Source organism: Schistocerca americana, chromosome 3 (assembly GCF_021461395.2).
Source record: "Schistocerca americana isolate TAMUIC-IGC-003095 chromosome 3, iqSchAmer2.1, whole genome shotgun sequence".
NCBI classification, from domain to species: domain Eukaryota; kingdom Metazoa; phylum Arthropoda; class Insecta; order Orthoptera; family Acrididae; genus Schistocerca; species Schistocerca americana.
Window position 1 is genome coordinate 198,466,441 of NC_060121.1, and position 14,867 is coordinate 198,481,307.

Consider the following 14,867-nt stretch of genomic DNA (forward strand, 5'->3'; position numbering starts at 1 on the left):
TAAGTTTGCTAGTGGGACATAACATAGGTAGATGCAAGACCAGAAGTGCAAGGGGCGTTTAGTTACTAACTTAATATATCTTTTTTCTGCCACCATGGCCTGATAAAAATTGGGATATCATGGAGTACTTACCCTTCAACACCTATAGTTTGACAGAGTTCGGATATGTGTCGACAGTATACCTAGCCTTAAAAATGGCATCCGTAAGGGAGGTGAATTCCAAGAAGATAACTGTTTCTGACTTTCTTTCGGCGGAAAACGAGAGAATCACAGATATTCATACCTGCTCCCAAAGTGTCTGTGGAGACCTGGCAGTGAACAAAAGCGCAGTGAGTAACAGCCTGTCATCAAAGCAACATGGTTTCACGATCTCCTGCATACCACTCAGCGGCACACAGCTGTGACTCATGCAACGTTTGAACGTTCGTGCACTCTCATTCTAGTTGACTGACGGATCACAATGTAATACCTCGGTCCACATCCGGATGTCTCTGTTGGTAGCGCTGAAATAATCGTCCACCTGTTGGGGTACTGAAAGGTGTGTGCCCACTAATTTCGTCGTCACCTAACGGAAGACCATAAGCAGCAATAAAGGGCAATACGTGCGGAATAGCTTTCACGTTATGAGGTTAATAGTGACAATATTTTGTCGAATATCATCACAGCCGGCCGGAGTGGCCGTGCGGTTCTGGGCGCTACAGTCTGGAACCGAGCGACCGCTAGGGTCGCAGGTTCGAATCCTGCCTCGGGCATGGATGTGCGTGATGTCCTTAGGTTAGTTAGGTTTAATTAGTTCTAAGTTCTAGGCGACTGATGACCTCAGAGGTTAAGTCGCATAGTACTCAGAGCCATTTGAACCATTTTTTGATTATCATCACAGGTGATGAAACACACATTCATATCTCAAAACCGGAAAAATGGCAATCCAAGTAGTGGCACCAGACCATTCCTCCTCCAAAGAAAGGTACAGGAAGACGATGGCGGGCAGCATCGTCCAGTAGAGTGGTGCCATGCGGAATTATAGGCCCTCACAGTAAGGTAGCGCAAGGCCGTCACAATGAACGGAGATTATGTTTCAAAATAGAGTATTTATGCAAAAGAGTGGGGAATTACATGATGTATTCGACTCCTGAATGAAACTAACCTGCTTTCAGAAAAATAGTTGTGTGCCACATTACTTCTTGAATGTCCTTCGTAATGTTATTGTTGTGGTCTTCAGACCTGAGACTGGTTTGATGCAGCTCTCCATGCTACTCTATCCTGTGCAAGCTTCAGCTCCCAATACTGCAGCCTACGTCCTTCTGAATCTGCTTAGTGTATTTATCTCTTGGTCTCCCTCTACGATTTTTACCCTCCACGCTGCCCTCCAATACTAAATTGGTGATCCCTTGATATCTCAGACCATGTCCTACCAACCGATCCCTTCTTGTTGTCAAGTTGTGCCACAAACTCCTCTTCTCCCCAATCCCACTCAATACCTCCTCATTAGTTATGTGATCTACCCATTTAGTCTTCAGCATTCTTCTGTAGCACCACATTTCAAAAGCTTATATTCTCTTCTTGTCCAAACTATTTATTGTCCATGTTTCACTTCCATACATGGCTATACTCCATACAAATACTTTCTGAAACGGCTTCCTGACACTTAAATCTATACTCGATGTTAACAAATTTCTCTTCTTCAGAAATACTTTCCTTGCCATTGCCAGTCTACATTTTATATCCTCTCTACTTCGACCATTATCAGTTATTTTGCTCCACAAATAGCAAAACTCCTCTACTACTTTAAGTGTCTCATTTCCTAATCTAATACCCTCATCATCACCCGACTTAATTCGACTACATTCCATTATCCTCGTTTTGCTTTTGTTGATGTTCGTCTTATATCCTCCCTTCAAGACACTGTCCATTCCGTTCAACTACTCTTCCAAGTCTTTTGCTGTCTCTGACAGAATTACAAAGTCATCGATGAACCTCAAAGTTTTTATTTCTTCTCCATGGATTTTAATACCTACTCCGAATTTTTCTTTTGTTTCCTTTACAGCTTGATCAATATCCAGATTGAATAACATCGGGGAGAGGCTACAATCCTGTCTCACCCCCTTCCCAACCACTGCTTCCCTTTCATGTCACTCGACTCTAATAACTGCCATCTGGTTTCTGTACAAATTGTAAATAGCTTTTCGCTCCCTGTAGTTTACCCCTGCCACCTTCAGAATTTGAAAGAGTATTCCAGTCAACATTGTGAAAAGCTTTCTCCAAGTCTACAAATGCTAAAAACGTAGGTTTGCATTTTCTTAATCTAGCTTCTAATGTCTACTCCTGGGGCCTTGTTTCGACTTAGGTCTTTAGTGCTCTGTCAAACTCTTCACGCAGTATCTTATCTCCCATTTCATCTTCATCTACGTCCTCTTCCATTTCCATAATATTGCCCTCAAGTACATCGCCCTTGTATAGTCCCTCTATTTACTCCATCCACTTTCCTGCTTTCCCTACTTTGCTTAGAACTGGGTTTCCATCTGAGCTCTTGATATTCATGCAAGTGGTTCTCTTTTCTCCAAAGGACTCTTTAATTTTCCTGTAGGCAGGATCTATCTTACTCCTAGTGAAATAAGCCTCTACATCCTTACATTTGTTCTCTAGCCAACCCTGCTTAGCCATTTTGCACTTCCTGTCGATCTCATTTTGGAGACGTTTGTATTCCTTTTTGCCTGCTTCATTTACTGCATTTTTATATTTTCTCCTTTCATCAATTAAATTCAGTATTACTTTTGTCACCCACGGATTTCTGCTAGCCCTCGTCTTTTTACCTATTTGATCCTCTGCTGCCTTCACTACTTCATTACTCAATGCTACCCATTCTTCTTCTACTGTATTTCTTTCCCCCATTCTTGTCAATTGATCCCTTATGCTCTCCCTGAAACTCTGTGCAACCTCTGGTTTAGTCAATTTATCCAGGTCCCATCTCCTTAAATTCCCACCTTTTCGCAGTTTCTTCAGTTTTAATCTATAGCTCATAACCAAAAAATTGTGGTCAGAGTCCACATCTGCCCCTGGAAATGCCTTACAATTTAAAATCTGGTTCCTAAATTTCTGTCTTACCATTATATAATCTATCTGAAACCTGTCAGTATCTCCAGGCTTCTTCCATGTATACAGCCTACTTCGTAATAAAAATGATATATTAGCCTTTCACTAGCATTAATTATACATATCAAGATGTGTTGTATTCCCCTACCTAAAATGGTGTTAGCAGATATTCGTGTTTGTACTACCAGTAAGGTAGCTTCATTCACACTTTGTAGTTACTGTGTGGTTCAAAACTAAATGTCCGCGCTTGGTGAGTGTAATTCATGGCTCACAATATGAATAAAATGTTAATAAAATCTTGTCTGGAACTGCTTTATTTGCGATTTATGATGTATAAAATCATTTACGGTAGGTATTACGTCATGAAACAGTACATAACTTTGACTTATCGTGTCCGCCTGCATATCTACTTATGTTGCTTTGCGGACGGTGTCCCCCTGCACATTTCAGCGGGGAGGCAAGACACCGGTTGGTTGGGCCACCAGATCTCAACCCCGTGCTGTTGACCCTCGCTGTTGAGCTCGCGGGTCATGCGCCGGTGGGAGGATGAGTGGCTGGAAGTGACTGACAATAAGCTCCGTATAGTCAAGCCCACAACGCGTGTGTGGTGTACTTCCTTTCAGTCCCATCGACGGGACGAGGTTCTCATCACTCGGCTTCGAATAGGCCACAGCCCTATGACGTACGGCTTCCTGCTCCGGCGAGAGGACCCTCCAATTTGTGGTGCTTGTGGCGTCCAGGTCACTGTGCGCCACGTTTTAATGGATTAGGTTTTATTTTCTGACCAGCGGGTCGCGGCTGACTTGCCAGCGGACCTGCCATCTCTTTCAGGCAACACTCGGACGAAGTTCTGTGCCCTGTCAAATGTTTTTACAAAGATTTTAGGGAGAGGATTTTAATTTGCTCACTGTGTGACAAGCTCGCCCATATTTTATGTAAGTGGCCAGCCAATAACAATTTCCTGTGACATTCTTGTTGCTATGTTTCCCCTTTCCTTAGGTTTTACTTTCTTATGTAGCATTTTCCTTGTTTTCCTGCTTTCTTTGAGTGTGTGCTTTAGTTTTCTTAGGTCTGTCCACATTCGTTCCTTCTAATGTGTGTCAGGGCGCTGATGACCTCGGTGTTGAGCGCCCATAAGCACCAACACACCACCACCACCACCACCACCACCACGCCTTAATAGGCATTTGTAAGACTTATGACACGCTTACTTATGCCCTGTAAATGGCACTCGAATGAAAATTACACAGTTGAAAAATTCAAGTCTGTAAACTCAAGCACAACTTGTCACATTGAAATCCAAATAAAATTGACAAATGAAAACAAAACCCATAGCAAACTGAATACCAAGACGTGAAATGAAAACTTATCTCTGTAATCAGTTGCACCACTGTAATCGTTGAAAAATTGACGTATGTAGATTGTTTCATTCGAATTAACCTTTACCGCCAACTCCTTAACCAGTTAGTACTCCAGGTACTTGCTGCATAATAAACATGAAAACCCCTACAGACGGATAAATGAGGTCAGAGAGAACCTCTTGGCATATAAAGGCTTGAAAGGACAGTTAGAACGAACATAAAGTGAACCAGTAATTTGCATACGTCGTTGCAGTAATGGTTTGGAAGATGCGGTTGATGGGGAGAGTGGCTATTACTCATTATGGTGTATCAATGCACCTCTGTTCACCGGCTCTCCCCTATTTCTAATGTAACGACGTGACGCAAAGCTTCTAATGTCATGTTATTAACTAGAAGGGTAATTTTCCATGATGAAATTCCTGCTTCGTATCGATTAGCCTGCTTTACTATTTTGTTATCTGTTCCATCTTCTCACCTCGGAGACATTATCACAGCACGAAAATAAAACATCTTATAAGTCTTTTTATTTTTTACACGATCAATTTTTTGCTGTACAACCATAACCGGTTTCAGTTTTCAAAGACCACCTTCGAATACTATACGCGTTGTTTAATGTACAAGTCTTCATGCACTTTCAACTAAAAATAAAATCGATTTTATGTTTAGTTGAGAGTGCCCAAACCGGCTATGATTGTGTCATAAAAAAGCGATTGCGACACAACTTTTAGTAAATAATAGTACCTCACAATAATTCAATCATCTTCGCCGAGCATTTGATACAAGCCACTTAAAATATTAAATATGGCTGCGGGTCAGCGACCGATTACAAATTAAAATTAAAGCAATTACAGCCCTCGGTTGCAAAAATCAAGTCATTTGAACTGGTTTCGGCACTTCTGATGAAGGCACTCACAGAAATGCCGAAACCAGGTCAAAAGGCTACATTTTTGCGACCGAGGGCTGTAGTTACACTACTGGCCATTAAAATTGCTACGCCACGAAAATGACGTGCTACAGACGTGAAATTTAACCGAAAGGAAGAAGATGCTGTGATATGGAAATGATTAGCTTTTCAGAGCATTCACACAAGGTTGGCGCCGGTGGCGACACCTACAACGGGTTGATATGAGGAAAGTTTCCAACCGATTTCTCATACACCAACAGCAGTTGACCGGCGTTGCCTGGTGAAACGTTGTTGTGATGCCTCGTGTAAGGAGGAGATATGCGTACCATCAGGTTTCTGACTTTGGTAGTGGTCGAATTGTAGCCATTCGCGATTGCGGTTTATCGTATCGCGAAATTGCTGCTCGCGTTCGTCGAGATCCAATGACTGTTAGCAGAATGTGGAATCGGTGGGTTCAGGAGGGTAATACGGAACGCGATGCTGGATCCCAACGGCCTTGTATCACTAGCAGTCGAGATGACAGGCATCTTATCTGCATGGCTGTAAGGATCGTGCAACCACGACTCGATCCCTGAGTCAACATATGGGGACGTTTGCAAGACAACAATCATCTGCACGAACAGTTCGACGGCGTTTGCAGCAGCATGGACTATCAGCTCGGAGACCATCGCTGCGGTTACCCTTGACGCTGCATCACAGACAGGAGCGCCTGCGATGATGTACTCAGCGACGAAGCTGGGTGCACGAATGGCAAAACGTCATTTTTTCGGATGAACCCAGGTTATGTTTACAGCATCATGATGGTCGTATCCGTGTTTGGCGACATCGCGGTGAACGCGCATTGGAAGCGTGTATTCGTCATCGCCATACTGGCGTATTACCCGGCGTGATGGTATGGGGTGCCATTGGTTACACGTCTCGGTCACCTCTTGTTCGCATTGACGGCAGTTTGAAGAGCGGACGCTACATTCCAAATGAATTACGAACCGTGGCTCTACATTCATTCGATCCCTGGGAAACCCTACATTTCAGTATGATAATGCACGACCGCATGCTGCAGGTCTTGTTCGGGCCTTTCTGGATCCAGAAAATGTTCGACTGCCGCCCTGGCCAGCACATTGTCCAGATCTCTCAGCAATTGAAAACGTCTAGTCACTAGCTCGTCACAATACGACGGTCACTATTCTTGATGAACTGCGGTATCGTGTTGAAGCTGCATGGGAAGCTATGCCTGTACACACCAGCGAAGCTGTGTTTGACTCAGTGCCCAATCGTATCGAGGACGTTATTACAGCCAGAGTTGGTTGTTCTGGGTACTGATTTCTCAGGATCTATTCACCCAAACTGAAGGGAAAATGTAATCACATGTCAGTTCTGGTATAATATATCTGTCCAATGAATACCCGTTTATCATCTCCATTTCTTCTTCGTGTAGCAATCTTAATGGCGAGTAGCGTAGTTTAATTTTAACAAGCCTCTTACTCCTGGCTTTATGTAGAAGAGACCGAATTCTGTAAAAGCGCTTGCTTTAGACGTGTGATGCTCAATTATGAACTAAGGAACTTACTTCAGAAAGTATTTAATACATGTCCAACGCTAAGGCCATCGCGCATCAAGACTGGCGAATTGTCAGAAGGGAGTACATGTTCCGGATTTCCTGTAGACATAGTCCTGCTATAGTACGGATAATAGGTGCAGCATAGTGTGTGAGTGAAATGGCGCTGTAACTGGATAAGTACTCCTAAGCTGAAGGAAGCTGGACACTGCAACTGTTATAGGGAAAGTGTCTACATTGCACACAGTTTCCTATTTAAATCCTGGTAGTAAGTGGGCCAAATGCTGTGTCGCGTCAAGTCTTAGCGAAATGGTGCCATCAACTTGACCAATGCTGCTAAGACATTGGTGATGCTGATACGGAAGAACGGCCGCCGACATCAGCAAAAAACGACAATGTCTTCGCGGTCGTTGATCTTATTCTTAACGGAGTGGACAGTGCTCAGCAGACGCCCATCTCAATAGACATTGCTCATCTGCAGTATCCTTGAGAAATACGGAAACATCCAACATGTATTCCAAATCTAGCACCATGTATCTTTTTTCTATTCGATGAGTTCTGAGAACGTCTGGAGAGAAAGGGATTTTTCAGGTAGGAGGACGTTCTCGCGGCAGTTGTCAGATGTCTCCGTTAGCAACGAGCGAGTTTTTACTAGCAAGGCACTGAACAATTGGGAATACTTTCCGATCGCTATTTGCCAAGACTTTGTTGCAACGGTGTTACTTATTAATACTACCTGGGAGTGTGGTGCAGCATTCAATAAAGGTTATCAGACGATCCCGAACAATATGTAACTTACTTTCTGAAGTCCCTGTGCATATTTTACCTTTTATTATCATAAAAGGGTAAGTGATGTTACCATGTATCTGTTTTTTTTCTATTAAAATTCGTTACGTTAAGTATTGTTCGCGAGAAATTGTTACACCGCATATCGACAATAGAGAAAATTCACATTCTGTCTTCACAAATAGCGAACTTTCGTTTGTGTAAATTGAGGACGGAGGTGAAAGAAGGCGACAGACGTAATATTTTTTGCACTCGGTCCACTGTGATCATGTTTTCCTGTAAAGTTTCATGTGCATTAGGCCGTTGGCACCTATATTATGAACTACTTTGTGACAGTGGCTGCTACTTTGCTATCTGCATCCTGTACGTATTTACATTCTTCTGAAAGACTGGAGGTGCAACAGTAGTGGGTTTTATTTCCCACACTACTTTCGTGTTGACGTAGGAGTGCTGCTGTGGTCGAATGTCTCAACTATCGTTTAGGTGATTTCCCCGAGTAAATACCAAAGACCAAGTCATTGATAGGCACATCTATCGGTAACTCCGACTACAGCAGTGCAGCAAGACTTCATTATGATCCTGATACTTCCATTATAGACGGTGGTGTCTTCTTAGATGAAGGAAAGTTAATATCTCCTTACGGTCTTTGTGTATTATTGATTCACTGCATGTCATTTTCTCAACAGTTCAAAGGATACTATAGATTTTAGATCAAGTTAGTTGTGCATGAATACTCCAAAGACATGCGTTGTTATTAGTTGCAGATGTAAACATTCCAGGGATTGATTAATGGGAGCCCGATTAATCAAGTCTGAGAATAGTTCCAGTGCATCATTGCAGCAACCTTCCTCCAACGCTATGTTGCCTCAGATGGACCAGTGTCGACGTGTTGGACAAGTTTGAGTAACAACGACATGATCAAATTGTTGGCATCAAGCCACCGAGGTTCAGTGAGAGACACAGCACTCGGGATGGAGAAACAAGCTTTTGGACGCTACCAGCAGTAGATTTGGATTCATGTACTGCCAAAGATGTGCCCTACTTAAGTACAAAGCTTTTGAATTTAAGTTCGTTTAAAATTACTGTCAGTCTTGTCCGCCTCCACAGCTGAGTGGCCAGCACAGCCGACTACCATGTGGGAGAACCTGGATCGATTGCCGGTACTGCCAGAAACTTTTGCTAGATGGGAAAAATGCTACTGTGTGCTCGTCGCCTCGTGAGACCTGATGATGATGATGATATCCCATACTCCGAGGAGCATAGGGATCGATGCGGGAAACCCGCACCGCCGTACTAGGCAAAGTCCTAGTGGAGGTGGTTTACCCTTGTCTTCCTCCAACAATAATAAGGATGAATGATGATGATGAGGACGACACAACACCACCCAGTCATCGCGAGGCAGGGAAAATTTCTGATCCCGCTGGGCATCGAAGCCGGGACCCCGTGCGGGAGAAGCAAAAACGCTACCGCAAAACCGCGAGCTGCAGACTTCGTGGAATCTACTGAGCAGATACTGGACCGATTAGTAGCGCTTCCAAGCACGAGAAACCTGGTAACGACAGGGACGGCGAACAGCTACGACGTGGCCTCCATATACACTCCTGGAAATGGAAAAAAGAACACATTGACACCGGTGTGTCAGACCCACCATTCTTGCTCCGGACACTGCGAGAGGGCTGTACAAGCAATGATCACACGCACGGCACAGCGGACACACCAGGAACCGCGGTGTTGGCCGTCGAATGGCGCTAGCTGCGCAGCATTTGTGCACCGCCGCCGTCAGTGTCAGCCAGTTTGCCGTGGCATACGGAGCTCCATCGCAGTCTTTAACACTGGTAGCATGCCGCGACAGCGTGGACGTGAACCGTACGTGCAGTTGACGGACTTTGTGCGAGGGCGTATAGTGGGCATGCGGGAGGCCGGGTGGACGTACCGCCGAATTGCTCGACACGTGAGTCGTGAGGTCTCCACAGTACATCGATGTTGTCACCAGTGGTCGGCGGAAGGTACACGTGCCCGTCGACCAGGGACCGGACCGCAGCAACGCACGGATGCACGCCAAGACCGTAGGATCCTACGCAGTGCCGTAGGGGACCGCACCGCCACTTCCCAGCAACTTAGGGACACTGTTGCTCCTGGGGTATCGGCGAGGACCATTCGCAACTGTCTCCGGCTACGTTCCCGCACACCGTTTGGCCGTCTTCCGCTCACGCCCCAACATCGTGCAGCCCGCCTCCAGTGGTGTCGCGACAGGCGTGAATGGAGGGACGAATGGAGACGTGTCGTCTTCAGCGATGACAGTCGCTTCTGCCTTGGTGCCAACGATGGTCGTATGCGTGTTTAGCGCCGTGCAGGTGAGCGCCACAATCAGGACTGCATACGACCGAGGCACACAGGGCCAACACCCGGCATCATGGTGTGGGGAGCGATCTCCTACACTGGCCGTACACCACTGGTGATCGTCGAGGGGACACTGAATAGTGCACGGAACTTGCTGTTCCAACAGGACAATGCACGTCCGCATGTATCCCGTGCCACCCAACGTGCTCTACAAGGTGTAAGTCAACTACCCTGGCCAGCAAGATCTCCAGATCTGTCCCCCATTGAGCATGTTTGGGACTGGATGAAGCGTCGTCTCACGCGGTCTGCACGTCCAGCACGAACGCTGGTCCAACTGAGGCGCCAGGTGAAAATGGCATGGCAAGCCGTTCCACAGGACTACATCCAGCATCTCTACGATCGTCTCCATGGGAGAATAGCAGCCTGCATTGCTGCGAAAGGTGGATATACACTGTACTAGTGCCGACATTGTGCATGCTCTGTTGCCTGTGTCTATGTGCCTGTGGTTCTGTCAGTGTGATCATGTCATGTATCTGATCCCAGGAATGTGTCAATAAAGTTTCCCCTTCCTGGGACAATGAATTCACGGTGTTCTTATTTCAATTTCCAGGAGTGTATCATTCAATAACGCCTTAGACATTGCAGGTCTGTAGGGCCCGATTGGTCTGTCTATGGCCAGAACGCCGAACATTCATCTGTCTTTTTCTGCCACTCACTGCTCCGCATGAACGTAGTAAGATCATGCAAGTTTTCTGATACGAAAGTGGTGCCAAACGTTTTTTGTCCAATTCAGTTGGGTATTAATTCGTCACTATCTTCCACCAGTAATGAGTAGCGGTCTCTGTACTTATACGCTAAGCACGTGGAATGAAGTTTTCCAGCATCATATCAAGGTATATAGCTGCCTCTGCTCTTGGACTTTACTCACTATCCTTTCTCATAGATAACACACAATCGTATAGTCCTTACCTACGTATCAGTGCTGCATAGGTTCCACTAAGTGTATAAAATTTTCTTAGTCACTAGTGTCAGTATCACAAATTCCTTGAAGATGTGAGGACGTCTCAGCTTGCTAATGGAGGCCCTTTGGCAGCTTGTGGCGCCACGCCAGGAAGAGCCGATATTACTGACTCGCTTCATTAAGAGTAGCCTTGGGCAGCGTTCGAAGTCCGCTCATTTGCCGCTTCGTCTCCCTTTTACAGCTTAATTGGTTGAGGAAGACGCTGTATTATTATTGTACCGCTAAGGAAATTCGCTCTCTTACAAGAAGAGGAACTGGAGTAAGAGAAGGTCTACTGTTAACGTGGCACTGAACTTGCAGCGAAGTATAAACTTATTCCTCTGATCATATGGATTGATAGCTATTCGGAGAAAATTTAGTGTGAATCTGTGCGTCGGTTACGAATGCGATCCTTTCTTAATGCGAGACGAGGTTTCAGAACAGCGACAGCCTTCTGCAACGTCAATGACTCGGTATGATATCAGCCCACTATAATATTTTTCGCAAGTGTTATTTAAGCAAGGCATTGAGGAGAGCTGCCGTTGATTTGGAGACTAGATAAGAGGATCGGACATACAGTACTCATTGGCGTGTAGGATACCTCAGTCGATATGAGAAGATCTTGGTGCGAATCCGATCAAAGAAGTTTTCGAACAGTGCATGATAAGTATCACAAAGAAAAGTTCGTTTTGGAAAATCTTCTGTCTAGCAAGAAGTCAATATATTTAATCATCTGACTTTGGAATAACTATTCTACTACTAGTAAGCAGGTAACCTGAAAACGCAGAGTGCTTTTAACTGTAGTAGCTTTTACATAGATGAGGGTAATCTCGTTTCTTTAATTTCATACTCACGGTTCTTCAAATCCTCACACCAACATGTTTGAAGTATACCACCTCAATCATTCTTTCACAGTATGGATATTCCTGCACCTTGAAGAAATTCACGCAGAATTTTCTGATTCAATATACTTTTCAAATCGTTGGAACTGACTGCAGCCACTCTCAATGTCACTGGATACAGAAAGGTTCTAAGCTTTTGTTCGCACAGATACTACACAGTACACTCTACATGAGCACTATTCATTGTTAGCAAAATACCGAAATTACAGTTCATTTCATTCTGCACACTGGTGGAAATTAAAGTACAGTCATTCTGCACACGTCTCAACACGTAATTTCTTACTGAATCGACATCTTGACTAATTCGATTTCGCAGCTGCTGAAGAGTAGCTTCAACTGGTTGGACATTGACTTGCTTGTATCGCCACAGAAAAAGTTACAAGGTTTGAGGGCTTGTGATCTCGAAAAACAAAAACAATGAACAAGATCTTGTTTGCCCCCTCTGCTAATCCAATGTTGCGGTATGATGTTGTGATTCTTTACTGATATTTCTACTCCTTCTAATTGATCACGACAGTCACGATTAACGCGAACATAAAATTTTCACAGTTAAAGAATATATCCATAGCTGTACTGGATGATTCAAAGAAAGCAGATTCCTATTACTTACCGCAGACAAACTACAAATGATGTTGCCGGATAGAGGAAAGTTTTCAGACAGCAGCGTTGTGGTTTGTTTGTAGACACATGACCACTAAGCCACAAGAGAAAGTATTTTGTGTGTTGGAATTTCCGCGATGTCAGCCCATTGCTTAAGTGCCATCAGCATTCCGTCAATGATTCAGCAAGAAGACGCCTCTACAAAAACAAAATTTCGGGGTCCAAAATCCTGGCGTCTTTGTCTAACACAGAAGAGGCTCAACGAAACTGAATGTATTTTGTGCCGTTTTTGATCACAAAGTTTGTGGACCTTCCTTTCATGATTAGGAAATAGAGGAATGTCATAACTGGAAATATTGAAAACCCGGTTGTTTCCTTAACTTTACGGAGAGTCCTGTGATTTCATTTATATGCATTACGACGCTCCACGTCCCGTTTGCTGTGAGGTGCAGCGTTATCTTAACACCATCCCGCAACGATGGATTAGAAGAGGGGGAAAACAAGACCTAGTTCATTCTTTTTGTCCTCCCAGGTAACAAGACCTCGCACTTTGCGACTTTTTCTTTGGTGATACATGCAGGTCAGAGTCTTTGTCCCACCAATGGCAGCTACTCTTCAACAGCTGTGAACGAACTATTGAAGATGTCGATTCAGTAAAAAAGGATCTGTTGATATATGTGCGGAATGAAATGTACCACAATTTCAATATTTTGCGAACAACGAATGGCGCTCATGTTGTGTGTACGGTGTCGTGTCTGCGAGAAAAAAAACTTTGAATCTTTCTGTATCCAGTTATAACTGTACAGCCTCTTCCAGGACTCATATGAAATAACCGATACCACCATTTTTTACATGCATCCGAATAGTTATCAGACAACTCAGTGATTCCTAAGGCTTGTATATGTGCCTTTATATGTATCATTCTATCCTATTTGATAAAAAAAACTTGATATTCATTGGGAAGGGATGTGGAATGTTCTGGAAGGACGTGCATTGTCGTAATTATCGATAGATTGTAGTCATTGATATAATTATGTACATACACTAAATTAAGTAACTAATCAAGAAATTGAAGTAATAAGTCCTTAGAAATAAATAACCAGAGACTGCAGAGATGTTAGCATGAAAAATCAGTGCTTCTAAATAAAAAAATGGTAATCTAAAAATCCAGTAACCTTAGACCGCACTGTCTTGAGAAACAACTTAAAAGTTATAACCAAGCGATGTATTTCATTTGTTATTTATTTTTATGTCTTCCTCTGTAATTAATATTCTTTGTACTTACATTTCTAATAAACTCTCAAATTGTTTACATCTCATAGTTATCCAATTTCCTGAAATTGAGGCGTTATTTGTGTATTCAATGTATTTAATCGGATAAAGTATGAGCTCTGTACTACCATTACATGTTAGTAATCAAATACAAACTGTAATTAATTACATAACTAAAATAGCACGAGAGAATGATTTTCTTTTGGAAAATTAAAGATATTACTATAAAATATTGTCATTCAACATTGTATTTTATACCTTATTCGGCAGTAACATCAGTTTCTTTACGTTTTGAAACTTTAATTGTAACATCAAAATCGTACAAAATGAATAATGTTTTATTTTGGAAGTTATTGTTAAAATTCTATATAAAACGATGCAGTGAGGATGCGAGTTACTTGTTGAGTAGTTGTTTTGTCAGTCGGTTTTAAAGTGGAAGTCAGCAGTGAAGTTTGTCGGCGTTTTGTTAACAAGACGAGTGAGTAGTTCGGATATCATTTAATGTGAATGAATTTAGTGAAGAATGAAAATTTCCCATTCATTCATCAATGGACCAGGCGGATGAAACTTAAGTAACATTGTACATCAATCATTACACAATGACATTAGCAATGTGTTTCTGTGTTTCATAATTTGTCTAAAAACAACTGAAATCGGTTCACTCTTTATGAACCAACATATTGATTTCTGGTTACTCGTACACAAATTCACTGTTTGTAATATATCGTGTGTCTACTTGTTGTTACGGCAAAAATCTAATTTCTCTAAATTCAGATCGGATTTCTTATTTATTAATTATTCTAAAAAACTACCACCACTGCAAACCAATGTGGATGCTCACATTACGCAGGAATTATACATCTTGCCATACAAGCGCACGATCAGTTTTCAGTCTTTCATCATGTCTTTACGTGTGCTCAAAATCAATCCATGCATTGGAAACGGACGAGCTGTTTGCAGATGTGCTGTTACGTTCCAGCGCATTTCAAAACTGGCAGAAGGTTTGCACAGACTCTGGCCGAACAGCAACATATACGAATGTGTAAACCGAAATAGG